The sequence below is a fragment of the Thermobia domestica genome, chromosome 14 (assembly GCF_964235325.1).
Source record: "Thermobia domestica chromosome 14, izTheDome1.hap1.1, whole genome shotgun sequence".
Lineage (NCBI taxonomy): Eukaryota > Metazoa > Arthropoda > Insecta > Zygentoma > Lepismatidae > Thermobia > Thermobia domestica.
The window spans coordinates 20,657,145-20,670,692 of record NC_137467.1 but is presented as its reverse complement, the minus strand read 5'-3'; the positions used below and the strand labels follow the sequence as shown (position 1 = coordinate 20,670,692).

At 38.8% G+C, this 13,548-nt stretch overlaps 1 protein-coding gene and 1 long non-coding RNA gene across 2 annotated transcripts in view; one reads left to right on the top strand and one right to left on the bottom strand.

The window, feature by feature from the left end:
* Ir76b (Ionotropic receptor 76b) overlaps positions 1 to 13,548 on the top strand; it is a 510,549-nt gene that overhangs the window by 108,415 nt on the left and 388,586 nt on the right. The window lies entirely within an intron of this gene.
* LOC145669570 (uncharacterized) overlaps positions 1 to 13,548 on the bottom strand; it is a 40,056-nt gene that overhangs the window by 13,602 nt on the left and 12,906 nt on the right. The gene's annotated exons all lie outside the window — the stretch shown is intronic.

The following is a 13,548-nucleotide window of genomic DNA, read 5'->3' as shown; positions in this document are numbered from 1 at the left end:
AATCGAAAGCAGATAAGTGAGTCGTGATAACGGTTTCTCATGTAAAATATTACTGTCTAGGGCGCTCTTGTTCCACATTTCGATTATCTTTTATCTATTTGAAGATATCACATAATTACTGTAAAATTAGCCGTATTTTAATTTTGCCGGGATGAAGACTCTTAACATGAAAATGCTTTTGAATATTTTTTATAGTTACAGCAGGGGCCCTGCCCTACACATACAATTATGATTTAATAAACAGTAGTTTTCTGTACTTGCAAGTTTGTTGGTTTACTTTTCCACAGAAACATCGGTGAATAGTTGTTGTTCTTTAGTGTTAAATAATCTCTTCTTTATTTATGATTGATTGTTTTAAAAACATATTTTGTCAGCAAGCTTCTTAAAGATTTTCCTTTGACACCGTAATCTATGGTCAAAAAAAAAAAAGAAAAAGAAGAAAGGAAGGGATGACCGCAGATAATCGAGAGTAAACTGTAATAACAAATTTATTAGATGTAGATATACATAGATATAGATAAAGATATAGATATAGATATAGATATAGATATAGATATAGATAAATGATATTCAGCATGTTTCCGACTTAATAACTCTTGAATCATCCGACCGTTCTACAGGGTGCCGCACAAAAAAGCAGGACATTTATGGTGGATTCTGTAATATGAGGTGGACACATATTTTCATTTATATTTTACTGACACTGTCACTTGAATGTTCATAATCAATGCAAGTACTCAAAATGATTCCCTTTGGCTTCCACACAGCGGCGTAGACGTTGTAACCAATTTCCAGTGGCATTCTGAATAGTTTGAAGTGTAACGTTGTTCCAGGCGTCTGTCAGTACAGCTTTCAGGCCATCAATGTTTGTGGTGTCTCTCCTGTGTTCTTGAACCTTCTGTAGCAGTATACCCCAAATGCAATATTCCATTACGTTGAGATAAGGACTTTTAGATGGCCAGTCGTTAGGTTCGATGAAGTCAGGAGTATTAATTCTTATCCATGTCACAGTATCGATTGCTGTATGGGCCTTCGCACCGTCTTGTTCATTCCTAATCAGGCATAACTGTGTTAATGTCTTGGAACATCTGGGTGCACATACGTAATATACACAATGGAACAGCACAAAAGTATACAACTGCACATGCACATACAATCGCTCTTATTGTAGAAAACCCAAATTTCCTACTTTTTTGCGGGGCACGCTGTAGATCAATTTTTCAACATAGATGAGGCTTGGGCCTGGAATGGCTTTTATCATTTCACTTTAACCGTACAACTTGAGAGAGAGAGAGAGAGAGAGAGGAAATATATAAAAATAATCGAAAGTGAACGATATTAGTACCGAATCCGTAGCTTTCGGGGTCGCTGAGATGAACAAGGACACTTCCGATTCCGTTTAAATCCACATCGACTATCAAAGTGTGCTTCAGTAGTAGTAAAAAAAGTGACTGACTAACGAAATATATCACTAATTTTTTTTATTTTAACCCAGCGGAGCTGGCAATTGACGCTAGTATATATAAATAAAATGCAAATCCATCTTTTGAACAAATCAAGAGGGGTCATAGAATGCTCAATTATAATGCGTGGGGCTACTGATTGAAACCAGCTCTCGTCAAGTGGATTTTGTGGTGAACAAATACCGTGTGCATGTGTTTCCTCTCTAAGTTCTCCCGTTTCCTCACATTTGCTTCATATCACCATTTCATTCATGATCACCGTCTCCTTTAGCCTCAGAGCATGATCATAGGAAAGCAAAAAGAAAGAATGAAAGAAAAGTAAGAAAGAAAGAAACATTTAACTAGATTAGGAAAAGTAATCACTAAAATGTAATTAAAATTACTGTTTATTTCAAACAAAGAAGAAAAAACACTTTTCCATATAAATAAACGGGCTAAAAAGCATTTTTTATCGGCCCACCTGTTGGTTACGCCCTCTGTAGAGACTAAAAAGCAGCACGTATTTAACTTCACAATATTCGTTATCGTCAGTTTTTTTTTTTTTTTTTGCAATACACTTGTGTAATATCTGAAATTCTAATTTTGTCTCTCTCTCTCTCTCTCTCTCACTCTTTTAAAGTTTTACGCAGAAGCGGATTTTAGAGGTGGTCAATGGGGCAACAGCTCGAGGGCCCGTGTTGTGAACATTTTCGTCCAGGAAGTAGATACAAGAGCACATCACACAGACACACCGTACTCTGCCCCACAGGGTCATTATTGGCACTTGGCCCCGCACGTACCTAACAGCGCCTCTGGTTTCAGGGTTATGCTCTGTAGGCTAGAAAAGGCGGATGGAAAAAAAAATGAAATCTTCTAGTGTTGCGCTCTACATTTCAAAATTTTTCTCGTCTAGGCTATAGAAGACAGTAATGATGAGAATGAATGTAATAAAGAAAGGAGGAGGAGGAACGACGCACACGGTGTTTGGCCACCACAAAGCCCGCTTAGCTCGAGCTGGGATCGAAGCAGGGCACAAAAAACTAGAGTTCAACTCTCTACCACTCAGCCATCGCGGCTCCTAACAGACGGATAATTAATGAAAGTGAGGAATTACCGCTGCCAAGCTGTTTGTCACACCGCTAAGTATTTATTTCTATTCTAAAATTTACTTATTTGTTTATTGAAGCAAGATTTAAAACCTTACTACTTCTTCAAAAACTACAGATATGTAATTTTTCATTTCCACTATCCGATGTTTTTTTTTTTTTTTTTTTTTTTTTTTTTTTTGAGGGAGACAGGTTTGGGTGAAATCTTTATTGTCGCATAATATATGGAAATATGAAGAACTGCCACTAGAGGGTTTCGCCCTCTCTCTTGGCCTGGGATGTGGAAGCATCAATTAACTTTTATTGCATTTGTTGTTGGGCAAGGTGCTGTCAAAGAAAATGTTGGTAAGAAACCATTACAAAAGCGCAAGAAGTTGCAAACACATATATGCATATTAATACATAAAATAACTAGAAACAGAACAAAATAGAAACATTAAAAATAACTAAACTAACACATAATAGTATAATAGAATAATAAGTGCATTTAGATAAATAATAGTAAGAGGTGCAGGGAAAGCATCAAAATAAATGAATATTCAAAATATGATTATCAAAACGTGCTAGTGAATATAGGCATATTGTAATTGACGACATCCATGCTCATGATAATGAATGCAGTGCACATCACATCACAACACAATGAAATAAATTAGTGAGACGAATGATGGTTAGTCTTCTGTCTTGGGGCGGCTCAAGACTGATGAAAAACGTTGGGAAGCCCTTATTAGTGTTGTGGGAAACAGTGCTATGATGGTAAAAGATGAGGAATATCATGATGAATGAGCTGTCGTCGGAAAAATCTTGCATGATGATGATCGTCTGGACGTTGTCGAGCATAAATGGAAATGAGGATGCTGAGTGGCGTATAGCAGTATCGGAACTGGGAGTCTTGTTCCAGGTCTATAAATATGGTTTCGAGAAATATGTCTTTATATGAATGGAGACAGTTAGAAATATATTTTTGCCGTAAGAGAGCAATGTGTTGGACTAACGGAGGAAAATCGATCTTATTGTAGAGATCATCATTGGGGTATGGTAGTCTTATGCGAAATGCGAGTCTGATAGCATGACGTTCGAGAATTTCTAATCTAGTGTAAAACTTCTGCGGAGCAGAGCACCAGGCTATATGACCGAAAGTGAGGACACTACGCATAAAGGCTTTATAAGTATTCAGTAATAGTTTAGAGTTTAAACCCCAGTTTTGACCCACAAGTCGGCGTAAAAGCTGTAATCGATTTTTTGCTTTCCCAACAAGTTTCTGGAGTTGGGCTGTCCACCGCAATTTATCATCGAAAACAATACCTAGATAGGTAACAGTTTTAGTCGGCTGTAGAAGATGATCACCAACACGTATCCGTAGCAAATTTGGATTACGGTGAACCTTACTGCGGTGGTTGGGCGGTAAAATTACTAGCGTCTGTGTCTTATCTTCGTTAACGGTGAGTCTCCATTTATTACACCATTGAAGAAATGCAGTAATTGTAGCCTGTAAGTGGATATTAATTTGCTGAATAGTTTTACCAAGCGTGAGAAAAGCGGTATCATCCGCATATTGGAACAAATATGTATTAGGTGCTGGAGATGGTAAATCCGATGCATAGAGGATGTAAAGAAGAGGTGATAAGCTAGAACCCTGCGGTACGCCGGTCAGTGGGAATATCGGATGTGATAATGTACCATTGATATTCACATAGGCAATACGATTCAGTATAAACGAATATATAACTCGAAGGTAAGTAAGAGGAATGCCGAGTTTCAATAGTTTATAAAATAAGCCGTAGTGCCAAATGCGGTCAAACGCCTTCTCGAGGTCCATGAGTACGAGGCAAGACGGTAATGCTTTGTTATAATGATTGGTAATTATAGTGATAAGGCGAAGTAGTTGGTCATTGATACTATATAGCGGCCGGAATCCTGTTTGATGAGAAGGTAGAAGGCTATGTTCGCTAAGATATGGATGGAGACGACGTACCAGGATTTTTTCAAACAGTTTACCCAAAGTAGAAGTTAATTGTATGGGTCGATATGAAGTCACGGAGTAAGGTGGTTTGTTAGGTTTTAAGAACATACAGACCTTAGACACTTTCCAGTCCTGCGGATAATAGCCAGTGCGTAAAATAAACGTATATATTGTTGCTAAGAAGAGAAAAAACTGCAGTGAGCATTCCTTAAGAATTCTATATGATATATTATCGAAACCAGGAGCAGTATTGCGTTTGCGTTTGAGGGCTTCGCGTATTTCATCAGTAGTAATCGCCTGAGTCAAAGGATTGGTGTTATCTAACTCATGCGATATCGAAGGCTGAAGTAAGTTGCTAATTGCCGGTTCAGATATTCGTGGACTTAAGCGATGTGTGGAAACAGGTGGTGTAAAGACTGATTGCAAATGAGATGCAAAAGCGTCAGCTTTTGCCTGATCTGTTTGCAAAAGATGGTCGTCCTGTACAAGAGGGTATGTAGTACTAACTTTCTGCCCAGTTAATAGGTTAAATTTTTTCCAGAACCTTGTAGGATGTGTTTCAGTGTTCAGCTTGTTGCATGTTTTACTCCAGCTAAGCCTTTTGTGGGCAACAATATAGTTGTGAACTGTGCGTTGCCAACGACGCGCCTGAGCCAAATATTCTGGATTTCGTGTCTTTTCATATTCACGGAAATACTGCCTGGATTTTCTTACAAGTGAAAGATATTCAGGTGGCAACATTGGTTGATACGTTTTACCATGGTATGTAGGGATATTTTTATTAGCACTTTCAACAAGAGCAGTTGTAATGCTCTGAACGGCTTTGTTGAGATCAGTTTCAGACGTCGGCGGTTCCAACTGATCCATTGCTATACTGATATCAGTCCGATACTGCTCCCAATTAGCTTTATCGTACAAGAATAAAGTTCTTTCGAATGATGGAGACGATGGTGGGCGTGCATGGTTGATTGTGACCTTTATGGGTAGATGATCACTACCGATGCAATCCAAAACAGATACAGTGGCTTTAGCAACTAATGTAGGTGTACTAATTAGAACATCAGGGGTAGTTTGGCTACTAGGCCTGGTATGCCTGGGTAGGTTATATATATGGCCATGTAAGCCCAGAGATATATAGTCAGAGAACTGAGTTTTATCTCTGTCGGAGCGACTGTGGATATTGACATCCGCCAAGATTAGAAGATTGCGATATTGCGAAAACAAATAACGAAAGAATTCTAGCGGAATTATATGCCCGGGACGGACATAGATCGTAGCAACAGTTAGCGCTAAGTTTGACAGATAGATTGTCGTCACTAAGTGCTCTGGCAATGGAACATTTATTGGTACAGAGTGACATCTATAAGAAAGCTTATTGCGGATTCCAATCGCTACACCGCCTTGTGCTCTGGCGTTGGTGTCTGGGTAATCATGTCGTACAAACTGATACCTAGGAAAACGTACGGTATGTGCTAGTTTAAGCGATGTCTCGTTTAAAGCGAATATATCGACTGTTTCTTCTAAAAGTAGTTGTTCAAATAGTATTTTATGTTGAGATAACGATCGAATATTCATAAAAAGGATGGTAAGACCCATACTCAGACAGAAAAGGTTCGGTTTAAACTGCAGTATCACGTGGTGCAATATGAAAGTGAACAAATGGACCAGAATAGGTGGCATACAGATTAACTTGAAATATAACAGAGGCCGCCGCAATAACATGGTCAAGAATGAGCTGACGTTGAAATGGAAAAATATTTTGCAAAATAAGAGTGATGTATCTCAGGAAATTTTCCACAGTGATAGGTGAAGCAATAGATTGCGAGAATGGTACTGAAGCATCCGTCGTACGGAGCGGAACCGTCATTTCTGGTTGATTTGGATCAGGTGCCGGCTTAGACTTGCATTTGTAACTGTAAGTAGGGTGCGAAGTACTGGAACATGTGGAACAATGTGGTTGTCTTCCCGTATTAGGGCACTCCTTGGTTTCATGTTGTCCTGCACAATACCCACATTTGGGAACATTTGGACATTTTGACGTGACGTGCGCATTGTAAGCTTGACAGTTCTCGCATCTAACTGGGAGAGGTGCGGTAGTACGGGATGGCTCAACTCTGTGTCGTTGTTTGAAGATATAAGCTCCGTCTTGCAATAAGGTATCAATAGAAGTTTGGGACGTGGTTAAAACACGAACCATGTATGTAGCACCATTGTTATTTTTAATGCGAATACATTTAGCTACGTCAATGCCTTCTGCTTTAAGTTCCTCGAGAACTTCATCATCTGTTATTTCCGGGAGAACACCTCGAATAACAACAGACATCATTGGTGTGCGAGGTGGTGGTGGATTCTGCTTTACCTTATCAGTCAGATTCGAAAGCTTGGCATTTTTACCGAATATTTCATAACTAGCTTTGTTACGGAGTGTTATGCCGAATTTCTCGTCATCTGACTTTATGATAACACCAATCCTGGTGAAAACAATTTGCTTTACACTAGCACGAGGAAGGTATTTCATGATTTGATTGAAAATGTGACGACTATTGCTGTATTTGGCGTCATAATTAGTCAATAGAAATGAATAAATCTTCGGGCGAGTCGGTGATTTAATATAGACTGGAGTTGTTACCGAAGTAGACGGAGTAGGCTCTTGCGGATCGATGGTAAACTGCATTTCTTCCGTACGTTCAGGTGCTTTCTGTATATATGTAGGTGAACGGGATCGAGAGCGTTTATCTACTGATTCAGCACTGCTTTCAGACAACGGTCGACTGCGCCGATTTTTCCGAGGATCCCTTCCTGTATCTGCCGAGGGATTGCAGGTGGGAGGCACAACTATCCCCGGTAGCCGATGCATGATCCCAAAGGATCAAAGCAATGGAAACAGATACTCAGATGTACTACTAAAGGCAAAAGAGTTGGTCAGAGTACAAATGCAAACAATGACCTTCAAAAGCTAAGATAGAACCTTCCAGAAGATGTGGACCTTCTGTCAGCCTCCTAGGTAGCGTATCTGTACTGATCTCCCAAGTACGTCTGCAATACTTGCTCACAGTTTAGTACAGTAACTAACTACGAGAGGAGTTAGGTTCGAAGTGATGTGACTATCCGATGTTCCGTCGCGCATCCCAACTCGTGTTCTTCGACCATCTTGCTGGGAGTACTTTTAATTTACCGCTAGATATATTCAAACATAACTACAGCTATTTACTACAATTACATTACGTTGCATACAACTTTAATTTTGCAACAAACTATGGAACTATTACGTGATATATTTTCTTTATTATATTAGCACATGCCACTACAAGTAATAAGATGCTTGGTGCTGCCATCTATGTACATGATTTATACTATTCCAAAACAAATTAGTGAAAATTTTTTGATAGTCTAAAAATGATAATAAACGCAAAATTGTATTAATGACTTATGTAAGACATCACAGTGCTTTGTCCAGTGTTTTTATCCAGTTCCCTTGGATTTTTTTTGGAGGGGGGAGAGAAATCTGAAGTTCTAGGGCAGTGTTTCCCAACTGGTGTGCCGCGAATGGGCCGCTGGTGTGCCGCGAGGAAATCGAAACAAAATTATTAATTTTATAGCAATCAAATTGCAAGACAAAGCGGAAAATGTGTATGTATAGTATATTTCATATTATTATGAACTTCTACTACGAATCTACAATTTTAGGTTTCGTACTGTGTTACTTTTCTGTACATTTTTAATGTTGAAAAAAGTATTTATCATTATTGCTTCTTTATTGTTGCAGACTATTTCATAACTTGAAATTTTAAAATATCATTCAATCCTTTCGACAAAGCAAACATGAATACAAATTAACTACATTTGTGTTTTAAAAGTAAAAGAGATTTTTGTTTGTTCGTACGTTATAGTGAAAGGCAGGGGCGAATCCAGGATCGACTTCTGGGGGAAGGGGGGGCGGTGGGTTGTCATACTGCTACTTTTAAGGGCTCGAAACTTTGGGATGGGTTTTATTTATATATATAAAATAAGAAATTTTTCTCTTCTGGAGGGGGGCGATTGCCCCAACCCCCCCTCCTGGATCCGTCCCTGGTAAAAGGTTGGGTACAGTTTTCGAAAACGAAGGTGTACTTTGAAAAACCTGATTCCTATATCTCATTGCGATTGTTTTCTGTTTTTAAATTAGAATGAAAAATAAGCATAATGATTTACCACGGAGGAAAACCAGTGATCGAGCTTTCTTCTCTGTGAGAAGGAGATCAGTAATCACAGAAATGAATTACCATGGTATTTTATATTTACAAATAATATCTATATGAGAGTGCTGCGAGAATTCAAGTTACACCTGTAGTGTGCCGCATTTGAAAAAGATTGGGAAACACTGTTCTAGAGGGTAGCTAAGTTCTAGGTATACCTATGTTTCAAGGGATAATTTTGAAACCGTATATTGTACGATTTAATGCAAGTATTTGTCCACATAACATTTCAATATGTATAAAATAACACACAAATGAAATTTTTACTGCAGGTATTGCTGGCCCCTCTCTGCGGAATATTATCCATAAATATATATTACACTGATAAATCAATATTAAAAATTTAAAACGCATTCAGTAATCCAAAATTTGTGTACTATTGAAGAAATAGAACAACACATTAATATTTACACAGGCAAATGAAGAATACTTCAGAAAGTCTGAACTGGAGATCAAAGCGAGGATCTACAAGACAAAATATATAAAATTGAATCTCGTTATTCGATACATCATACTTACTACACCAGGCCCGTATCCACGGGGGTCTAGGGGGGCCGGCCCTCTAAAATTTTCACTTGCAAATGAAGTATAATATGGTAATGAACTATAACATGGTTGGATCGGACCCCACTAACTTCTACCGGACCCCCCTACATTTTTGGGCTGGTTACCGGCCTGCACTACACCCTCCTATTATGAGCCTTTGGAACACATTTGTGCTTTTTGATTATATCTAAAATAGTGTTAATAAAAAATCTTATATCATTGGATCGGTTAAGCCGAGAACTCCACTTGTTAGTGATAGATGAAGCGTAAATACTACACACACACACACGAATACAGGCTAGATCAGTGGCGGGTGCAGAGGGAGCGATCGAGTCGATCGCCCCCCAGAAGAGGAAACTTTTTTTTTTAATTTTGTATATAAATAAAACCCATCCGAGAGTTTGGAGCTCTAGAAACAAGCTCTAAGTAACAGTATTACAACCCCCCCAGAAGTCCGTCCTGGATCCGCCCCTGGGCTAGATGAAGTTTTTTTGCAGTTTTTATGAAGTTTTGTGGAGTTGTTTATCAATGTTTGCATTAGCTATATTTATTCCCTACAGTTACTCTCATAGAAAAGGAATAAGTAAAATAAAACTATTCTCCTGACGTCAATATTCATTGTCTGAAGAATATCATTAATCGTCGTTGATATATAGGGTTATTCAAAATGCGCACCGGTTTTGTTACATCAAATTACGAACTTTATTTTTTTTTCAAAATCACACAAACAAAATTCTTAAACATGTTCATCACACATTCCTATTTCACGTATGGTGAATGGCTTCGGGCATATGACCTCCTCTATTGCGCTGGCATGCAATAACTCTGTTCGTGAAATTTGCTATGACTGCCTCACCAACAGCCATACTGTCACGCACTACCGCAATGTTTTGTTCAGAACGACCACTACGACCAAGGATGTTATAAAAATAGAAGATCTGCCCATATGTACCTTCATCCTATTAAATCAATGAAGCCAAAAAAACAGCCGAGCATCGGCGCGTCTGATTGGCTACTCTCGTTTCCGCCATCGTCTGATTGGTTACTTTCGTTTCCGCCATGATTGTTGGCTCAAAACATTGCGGTCCTATTGGGCGCAGTGGGCAGTGTAGGGATGGCGAAACTGTGACGTATGGCTTCAAGAATTTGTTGTAAGGGCAAATCCTCTATTTTATAAGATCCTTGATCTGCCCATATGTATCTTCATCCTATTAAATCAATGAAGCTAAAAAACAACAGAGCATCGGTACGTCTGATTGGGTACTCTCGTTTCCGCTATCATCTGATTGGTTACTTTCGTTTCAGCCATGATTGTTGGCTCAAAATATTGCGATCCTATTGGGCGCAGTGGGCAGAGTAGGGGTGGCGAAACTGTGACGTATGGCTTCAAGATTTTGTTGTAACGGCAGATCCTGTATTTTATAAGATCCTTGATTACGACGACGCCCAGGACTTTTAATGATCACTGTTGAACCCGTTTCAATGAACTTTTTCATACGTCTGCGAACTGTCGATTCATTCGGTGCCTCATTTTGCTCTAGAACCGCGCGAAGTCGCCTGACAGTTGCTACATAACTTTCTCTTTTCTGATTTAAAAAAAAAAAAAAGTTTTCACAATTAGCACACGCTGCGCTATAGTAAACTGCTCCATAGCTAGACACAGACTGAAGAAATGCGAGAAATTCAGACAGGCGAAAATCAGAATGTTTGTGGGTAGATCAACCAGTGGCGGATCCTGGATATAATCAAGGGAGGGGCTAAACCATAGTTTGCCGCTTTATCCAGTGTAAAACAGCATTGAAGTCCATTTTGTCCACTGTATACTTGAGGGTCAACGGGTGGCTGTAGCCTCTATAGCCCCCCCCCTTGGATCCGCCTTTGAGAGCAACAATACAAAACAATGTCGGCAACCGAGAAACAAAAATTTGCCAGACGATCCAAAAACCGGCGCGCTTTTTGAATAACCCTGTATATATGCCGTATCAGTCTAATACTCAAGTTGACTCAACTAAGTATCTTCCTTCAGATAGCAAAAAAACAAAGTGAAAGTTCCGATCGCACGCAGAGATATGTAGACTCATCGGCCATCACACACAAAACAGGACTTGGTTTTATATATTCTAATATTCATATATAGCTCGACGAGTGTTATAGTACTTCTATATGTTGCGTTTTCCGGCGAATGGGTGATAAACTTCGCTATTTGGTCACTCTGATCCAACTGTGCAGCAGGATTGATGAGAGGTTCATACTTTGTTGTATTGGGAATTTCGTTATTGAACACGAAATATGCTAGCTTTAGAAAACCACTTAATATTTGAAAATTTTCTTTGTTCCATCATTCATTTTACCTCCCAATCACTACTAAGAGCTTTACTATGAGATTCGCTTTGTTTATGTTTTAAAAGTTCATTATGTTTTGGATTTTTATCTGTACTTCCATTCCAGTTTGTGGAACTTTCGTTATGAAAGTATCATCAGAACCTTTTGGAAGTGGTTCTTTATAATATATAGGGGAGGGCGGGACTAGTGGTGACAAGGGCAAGTAGTGACAAAGCACATATATCCTTTTCTGTGAGGTGGCAACGATGAGTGACGCCTCTGGAAGTTTTAGAGTTTGGTGCGCAGTGATCGAGGTGAAGTTGAAGGCAACACATCGTCGTGCATTGATACTACATTAACCCTCCATAGCCCGCGTGGTTACTTGTAACATCAAGGCACGCGCATGGAGTCTCACTCCGAAAATATTTATTTATAGGCCTATATCTTAATTTTAATATGTATTTTGTTTTGAAGCGATATTGTTTAATATTTTCTTTCCAATGTTTTTGACAATTGCCCACGTATATTTTACAGTGCAAACTCCTTTAAGAATTCTAAGAAAAGTAAAATTTTTCTATCCGCGGAGTCTCCGCGGTGTGTGTAAGGCGGGTTAACCCTTATCCGGGGAAACTATTTTGTAACGTAGACTGCAACTGGGGCCTTACCAACTCTATTACCCTTACCAACTCGATATGTTCATAACTTTAACTTCGACTAAAGATAGAAAAATTCAGAATTTTATGGCATCGAAATATTTATGGTTATTAAGAAATTCGAAGAAAAATATGAAGCTACTGGCCCTGGGAGGCCCCGGTTGCCCGGATAAGGGTTAAACTTACACACAATGCACCAAAGTAAAATTTAGGGAATGCTTTGGAACAGTGTCAGTTGAAGCTTTTGGATAGTTAAATAAAAATAGTTATTATATCTTTAGGCAATAGTGTTTCCTACATTAGTCCATATGATGTGTTGGAAGCAGCACGTTGTTTAAGTACATCACACTGTGAAACAACGAAAGGCAAAAGTGGGACTAGTTGTGACACGTGATATGGGGCATGTTGTGACATTGTGTTGTGAATTTATGTTCGAATTTGTTTCATTTTCAGAGACGGTTCGTAATTATAAACGGAAAACAAAGAGAGCTAAATCAACTGTAGAGGACTATGAAAAAACTACGAAGGAAGTGGAATCAGGTGCATGCAGCTTACGTAAAGCACAAGAAATCTTCATTGTAAATAGAATGTTCCTTCTTAGATATATGAAGAAGAACAACCGAAATGATGCTGTCACTAAGGGATACAGATAGTTTTCTCAGAATCTGAAGAAAAAGAGTTGTGCGATTATGCACTGTCAACTTCCAAGATATTTTAGGAATTGGTCCTGGTGAGCTGAGAAGTTTAAACAAGAGCATTTAGATAAAGAAAACAGAATTATAAGTAAGGGGTTTGAAACTATGAGCACTGGAAAAGAACAACGCAGAAGAAATCTTGTATTAGATGACTCCGAGTCTTCTGAAGATGATGACTGTTTTTGCTTAGTGTATATGTACAAGGTTATTATAAATGATGGACCCATTTTTAAAGATGTGTATTTATTAAAGTACAAATCCAAAACGAACAATCTTTATACCAATAGAAAGTGGGTTTCAAAGTTTTTTTTTTTTTTTGCAATACATTATAAATGTTCAATGTGTCCACCGTCTGCTGCACGGCAAACATCTATGCGGTAGCTGAACTTGTCCCACACACGAGCAAGTATATCTACTGTTACTGAGTGCACGGCAGCTGTGATACGGTTCCGCAGATTGTCCAGACTTATTGGTCGAGATGGAACGTAAACAGCTTCCTTAACATAACCCCATAAGAAGTAGTGACATGGGATGAGATCAGGAGATCTCGATGGCAGAAAACCTTGTGCTCCACGGTAGCCATCTC